This window comes from Halyomorpha halys, unplaced genomic scaffold (genome assembly GCF_000696795.3).
Source record: "Halyomorpha halys isolate HHAL.00 unplaced genomic scaffold, Hhal_1.1 Scaffold932.1, whole genome shotgun sequence".
In the NCBI taxonomy this organism is placed as follows: Eukaryota; Metazoa; Arthropoda; class Insecta; order Hemiptera; family Pentatomidae; genus Halyomorpha; species Halyomorpha halys.
In genome coordinates, this window is record NW_027115188.1 from 320723 (window position 1) to 328194 (window position 7472).

A 7472-nucleotide genomic window follows, 5' to 3' on the forward strand; every position below is an offset into this window, starting at 1 on the left:
CTAATTGTTCTTCCCAGCAGGAAGTCAGTCTGTTATATCTGTTTTGAATGTTATATATTAATTTTTAATTGTGCCTTATGTGTTTATGTGATATTGGAGTTAAGAGAATATAAATTTTGTAAATTTCTTACTGTATAGCATAGCTATCTAAAATATACATATATACTGATAAAAACAAATAAATTTACCTTAACGGCAATGATTTTAAATAATCGTATATATACAACTACTACTTTTAAACTTTAATAACAACTATAACTATTATACATTCAATGATTAATTTTATTATCATAGCCGCCATGATTCATTCCGGGAGATTACAATGCACATACCTATGATCCCCAACTACTAGACAGATGGGAGCTACAGACGGATACAAGAAGTGGATGCCCAACCAAGATATGGTCAGATAGACGATTGGAGAGGGTACAACGGTTGGTGGGAGAGTACCTTCAGTGCCGAACCATCTCTCCCCGGGTTCACATCTCCCGATCTTGTCTTCTCTGTGAGTACTTGTACCATATCTTATACTGTTATATCATAAATATATCGAACAATCGTAGATAGAATACACAGATGATATATCCATATGAAACGCCTAAATCATAAACCTCTTAGAACGACTATTATAGATTCTTATTATATTCCTTTCTTTTAAACAAAGGTTAGAGATAGTATTACAAACTATATACTTCATAGTAGTTAAATATTGAAAATTTCTAAGAAAAATCAATGTAATTGTCAATATCCATACGTCCTTTGATAAAATTCAAATATAACTTTCATAAACCCTCAAGGTACGGAATCAAACAAAAATCTTTACAATCCACAGTATAACTATGACGACTGACTTAAGGTTTCTGAACACTAGTCGCGATACATTGCAATAATAACAGTACTCGACTGATTTAGTTAGATTTAATGATAGAACTAAAAATAAATAATAGCTGCTTTATGTAGAATAAAAAGCTATAAAAAACCTGATTAAGGTTCCAATTCACTGTCAACGTACGATTAAGATAATAAACAGAACCTGAACATAAAAACTACTTCATCTTTACGTAATATTCGAATTTTCAACTTTATCAGGAATGTTTTCACTCAAAAATAATCTTATATTGTCACTGTTTAAATGAAATCCAGAAGTGCTTTAATTTTTTCTTAGTATTTCATATGAACATTTATATTAGATAAGTATATCCAAACCCAAATTTGGACTAATGTGTACTGTAATGTGTAATGTCCAAAAAACATATGTCAGAATCATGTCTCTGGTTGAATACGATAACACAACGCAACAAACAAGATAAATTAAAACGTGTTGTTTACACAGAAACTGCAGATCAACTTTTAGTCCACATTTTTGTACTTATAAACTAGATGTGATGAAATCGTAGCCAATTTGCTATAAAACTTTTGATGACGAGATAATTAATTACACTGAAAAGTGTAATCATATTTTGTTGAACTAATATCTCACGTGAAGTATTTTATATTACCATTCTATATTCAAAAATTGGACAAAACATATTTTAATAAAATAATAAATGACGAACATGAAAAAACTAATTTTATATTTCTATATCTATTTTTTTATATTCTGATAATAAATTCATCTTTCCGCGGTTTAAAAACGAAAATCCATGCTACTTACGTCTATGTTAATTTAACCTTCAATTAATATTTTCTTTATTTCACAATTAATTAAAATTTACGAATTCATTAATCAATTCATTACAGAAAAACTCAATTTGTTTAATAAGAATATTATTAGATGTATTATTCCAAAGTTTTAAATTTTGTTCAAAAATGTTTAAATTCCAAGATTTAATAGTATCTCATATTTTTATTAGTTTTAAAACTATATTATATTAAGTTATTTTAATATGCAGTATCTGTCTCCTGTTCTTTGTACAGGTTTGACAACTGACTACGGTTGAAAGCGTTATCCGAGAAACACTAGAGGGTTTTTGTCATTTCTACGAACGTTATTTGCTTTTTAATTTTCATTACTAGAATATAGATTTTTTATTTTAAACAATAATGATAATGCACTACTTATTAAAAAATCCGTTAGTAAAAGGTTTTTTAGTGTATTTTTATAGAAGAGTCTTCTGATATATTATGTTGAGCATCCTTCCTCCTGGGCTCTGAGAAACAAATTGTCGTGTCCCCTGATCCTGGAGTATGTTACGTACAGCTAACCCTGTAAGAACAATCCTCGCCTAAAATTGAAGTCTTACAAAAAAGTGAAGTGTCTAGAACACTATAAGTGTGCTGTAATTAAGCAACGTTCTCTATGTTTACACTTTCACTACCTCTGGCAAGTATCCATTTAACTAGTGAGGACCAATTAATACTGCACTTAACTACTTAATTTGTTGATAACTAAATGAAATGACAATAAAATCTAATTTTATTACACACGCTATTTTGTTTTCAGTTGGTGTATAGTTCAATAGTTTAATGTCACGAAAAACTTTTTATAGCTCTAAAAAACAATATAGACAAACATGAACGTTTAAATCCTTTTCTATTTTGGTTTAAGATGACAAATGAGAGATTAAAACATTCTTTCTGGAAAAATATTTGTCGAAACCAGTCTATCCGTTATTTTCTTATTATCCTTTTGTTTTCGTGACGTATGCTCAAAATATCTATGAGCCAGATAACAATATACATGAGTTATTTTATTAAAAAGATTTATAGATATCTACTCAATAATGTTACAAATTATGAAATTTGTTTAAAACATGTTGAAATTTCGTGATTTAATCGTGTTTCTCCCATTTTTTATTCGTTTTTATAATTCTTATATTATATTATTTAAAAAAAAAAAAAGCTTTCAAACAAATTTTCCCCTCGGAGGAGAAGCGTGTTTTTTTTAACTATCGGACTCCACACATTATCCAAATCTCTAAGTAAAACGAAAATATTTATTTTCCTTTTGAATTTTGGACACTATATTATATTTCCTTAACATTATAGGAGAGCTCTTTAAACAGAGTTTTTCCTCAATAATATGGATACCATACCCTTTATAATTGGTATTGAAGATAACCTGTGCATACCTCTGGAGTAAAGCAAGACCAGTTTAAGTAATAGACGTAACAATGAGAAATTTGTAAAATATTTACATAGTGTTTCCTTACCTACGAAGTATAGAATATTAATACAGAAGAGAAAGCCCTGATTATCTTATTCTTCGCTATTTCTCACACTTCCTAACAAACTATGGGCTTTTGCTACAATGCTATTTGGTTCAGTTGTTCTTTAAAAATTAATGAATATTGTACAACCCTTTATTTTAATGTTAATAAAGAATACAATAATGGAATAATGTTTTTTTTTTAATATCTTTATTGAAATTTACTACCGTATATATTATATAATACATTCAGTAAAATTGATCTTAGTTCAAATGGAGCGTTACAGACGTATAGAGAAACTACCCATTGGTAGTACTCTAATGACATTTTACATTAGCAGGTTCGTGGTCATCTTCTTTTCAGGCGCCTCGGAAGATTGTCAGGAATGGAAGAGGAAGCAAGATTAGAAACTAATGGGTTTATTGGTTAGGAAGTTTATAATGAAAGGAGTGATATCTGGTTCGGGCTAGATCGGTTCCATAGGGGACATAAGGTCTTTATGTATGATTTTATTTGTGACAAAGTAAGGAGCATTGAGGGTTTTACGAAGGATTTTGGATTGTAAGGATTGGATACGAGAGGAATTCGAACGTTTAGTGGAGCCCTAAAGCTCTACTCCATATGTCCAGATTGGCCTTATTACAGTCATGTACATCAGTCTTGTGTAATGAGTTTAGACCGTTTGTCTAGTAAGTGCTATAATAGTCGAAATCAAAATGCAGTTTCCTGTCTTTTCAGTCTTGTGTGAGGATTCGAGTTTAATCGTTTGTCCAGATGTAGTCCAAGGTAACAGATCTGTTCGACAGGGGTAAGAGTAACATTATTAAATGAAACTGTAGGGCTGTCGGTAAGGGAATAATGGTAAATATCCAAACATCCATATGAGTAATATTGCTTTATATGAAACTTAAGCATGCCTGATCTGTTTCATATCTGATTCATGAGTCATTTACAAAACATTAAGGCATGTTAAGCAACAATTGATTAGAATCGTAATATTATTAACTTAATAAAAATAACCTCCCTCCTCAGAGAAACGGAAACATGTTTAAGGTAAAGGCACTTTCAATCAGGCATTCGATTTCATTTAGAATATATCCCACTGTAAAGTGTTCAAATAGTTCAGTATCTACTTGTATCAAAATTGAACGAATAATTGTACTCGCTAAATTATTATATTTACCTCCTTAATTATTTTTAAATATGCCTAGCCAAGGATAAATGTTCTTGCATTGCCATGTGATAAAAGAAAGCTAAGCTCATTAGTAAGTCTAAAATCAGGCGTCGTTAATATTTTCAATGATCATTAGGTCATTTAACTATCAGCGATAAGGGACAATATATGAATATTGGAAAAATATTCACCTATTTGTTTTGTGTTTTTTACCCATTTGATTCATTTATTCGATAACTTCACAGAGATTACAAAACCCATTAACATTAAATAACCAACAATGTATTTAATGATAATGAAATACGTAAGCGATAAAAGTTGAACTTCAGAAAATTTCATTCTCAAGAGGCGGATGAATAAGATTCATTTATTTAAACACTTCAGTTTTTCATTACTTTTTTCTCCTGTTCTTTCAAGGTCCTTTTGATAACAATCGACCTTTACTATGCCGCTTTATAGTAAAAATATTTTAATATAATTTTAGTAGGTATTTTTACAATTTTATGGTTGAAGAGTACCTAACTTATGATAGCAAATTCATTTATTTAAATTTTTTGTACTTTCAATCTTTGACAGCTCCTTTCATCTACTCTGAAAAACAATGTTTTTTTGTCGAAAAACCGTCCCTACTTTTTCTACAATTTCATACTTACAAATATGTTGTAAAATTCTTAAGCTATTTCAACCATTTTATACTAACCACCATTTTCCTGGCCTCCCAAGAAATATAAATCTAGTTCATTGTCACTGTAAAAAGGGCAAATAGGGTATAACCATTTGAAACAGACTATTTGCATTTGTTATCTTGTTTTTTCTTCTATTGTCTTTTTCTGAGCACACTACTCAGCTCCACTTCAGTCTGTCTTGGGCTATTACTTGTCGATTTCCTGTTCATATATAATCTCATGGTTCAGAAGCGAGACTTAGAGGTAAGGAGCTATGCGGTAAAATGTAATGAAGATGAAAAAAAACAATATGATAAAACTAAGAAGAGGGATTTTATCTGATAAAATTCATTTTCACACTAATCTTTTATTAATATAAATGTTTTTCCTCGATGAAAGCTGAAAAGAAGTTGGATGAGGGACTTTTTACTATGGCAATATGTATGTTGACAATATGACAACAGTTAAAAAAAAAGAGGATGCACGACTATGGGCTGTCTCCCATATCCCATAATGAAAAATTATTAAAATAAATAATAATAAAAACAAGCTATTATCAAAATTCAATTAATATAATTAATGGAATAAGTTTATTACTATATTGCATACAGAGTAAACGTTCATAACTTCTGTTCACCTTGTGTAGTTCAAGAATAACTAAGCCGTAGCAGCTTAAAAACGGCTTCTAATATAATAATAAATAGCAGAAAGTAATAAATATACGAAACAAAAGAGAATAATCACGAAAAAATGGATAAGTACTGAATAATTGCGAATGTTTACAATCTGAAGTAAGTTAAATTAATTATTGGTATATCGATGTGTTAGTACTATTTAAGAACTCAAATGTCTAAAGACTCGAGGGACTGTACGAAACACTACGACGGACTGATAGTCTATAAATACCCAGGGAGTTGCTATAAACTGTTCCCTATCTACAAACAGTACAGTGCCAACAGAATTTAATTTAATGGAAATCAGTGTCATGGTTCAATACCTGTTTCCTCCATTATTGCTTATATGTAGGTTTAAAATTACCAATTTAGCATAACCATTTTACCTTATTTTTAAACCTATTTGGAAACCCGGTGTTTCGAATATAGAAAGATAGATAATTTATTGGCTAATATATACAGATGTATATATGTGGCTAAAAGATTTTAGCCGTGGAATTAGACCCATTTGGTATTATTAGTTGTTGTCAGTGTATTGAATGACAATGAAAGCATAGATATAAATACGTATACATAGGTAAAATCCTATTGCTTACTGTAACCTTATATAATTTAATAATACAACGAATACATTTTTTTCCTAATAAATAATTAAATTGTTATTTCTAAAACCTAAAACAATATTAAAAAAAATCTTCAAGGCATCAACGCCATACACACAGCAAATTTTCTTGACCGACTGTGCAGTGGATTTTCCTTTTCGGAAATAAAAAATCATTAAATGACGAAAATGAATTTTTTTCTCTTTCATTTTGAGCGAGCAAAATGCCACTTAAAGATAAGGAATCTTGGTTTAACTGATGCATAAAAGCACCTTAGCTAATCCTGTTTTATAATATATAAACATTATTGACCAAGTAAACATGGTTTTATAAACACAGAGAGGATTAAATTGTATTATTGAAAAACGCTACGGACTTATTTTACAACCCAATAAATAATTAAATATTTATTCTAATTCTACATAAATAATTATATAGTAATTCCTAAAGCTATATAGATAATTAAATAATTATTTCCAAAACAATATAGAAAATTGTACATCTTAGTATGATTTAGTAGTTTAATAACATAGCGAATTAAATTTTTGTTCCTAATAAATAATTAAATAGTTATCCCTAATATAACATAAAAAAATGTACATTTTATTATGATTTAAAAATCTAATGAATTAACGTTTCAAGCCTCGCCCTTGACCATGCCCCTGTTTTTTGTGTTTATTAAGCAGTAATCGGTTTCTTACACAAATTATGTGGATTCGTTGTTACTTTAAATATATGTAGTTTTTAACTAAAAGAAATAGATCTTATTTAGTTTATCCACACTATCAATATTTAGAAGATTTTTCTAAGGATGATTGTTTACTATTTTAAACAATATAATTTCCAAGATAATTTTACCTGTCAATACTCAGTGTGGGACATTTCAATAACAAGTATTTTAAGTTTTTAGAGATATATTCTTCACACCACCTACATTTTCCCCTGTTTTTATAATCAAAGGAGTGTTCTTGTGAAAAAAATTTCAACTTTTCAGTATCTGAAATTCTTAATTGGCTTAATGAGTTTCAGTTTATTTATATTTACATGATAAGTTAAATATTCTTACGGCTGAGGGCTGTAAAGCTACAAATAGTTCTATAAAGTGGGTTGTATTTAGAGTTGAGAGATCAATTAATGTCTATATAGTGTAGGAATGATTCTCACTTTTTCTATAATCATATATTTATTAGTAAGTAAATAACTTGGTT

General features: G+C 29.1%; 1 protein-coding gene and 1 long non-coding RNA gene across 2 annotated transcripts in view; one reads left to right on the forward strand and one right to left on the reverse strand.

The window, feature by feature from the left end:
• The window catches only part of LOC136796985 (uncharacterized), a 173561-nt gene that overhangs the window by 56519 nt on the left and 109570 nt on the right, over positions 1-7472 (reverse strand). The window lies entirely within an intron of this gene.
• The window catches only part of LOC106687228 (coagulation factor X), a 71619-nt gene continuing 64542 nt past the window's right edge, over positions 396-7472 (forward strand). Inside the window, exon 1 of the mRNA XM_014430989.3 lies at positions 396-505. The gene's annotated coding sequence lies outside the window, so the exon portion shown is untranslated. The remainder of the gene's footprint in view (positions 506-7472) is intronic.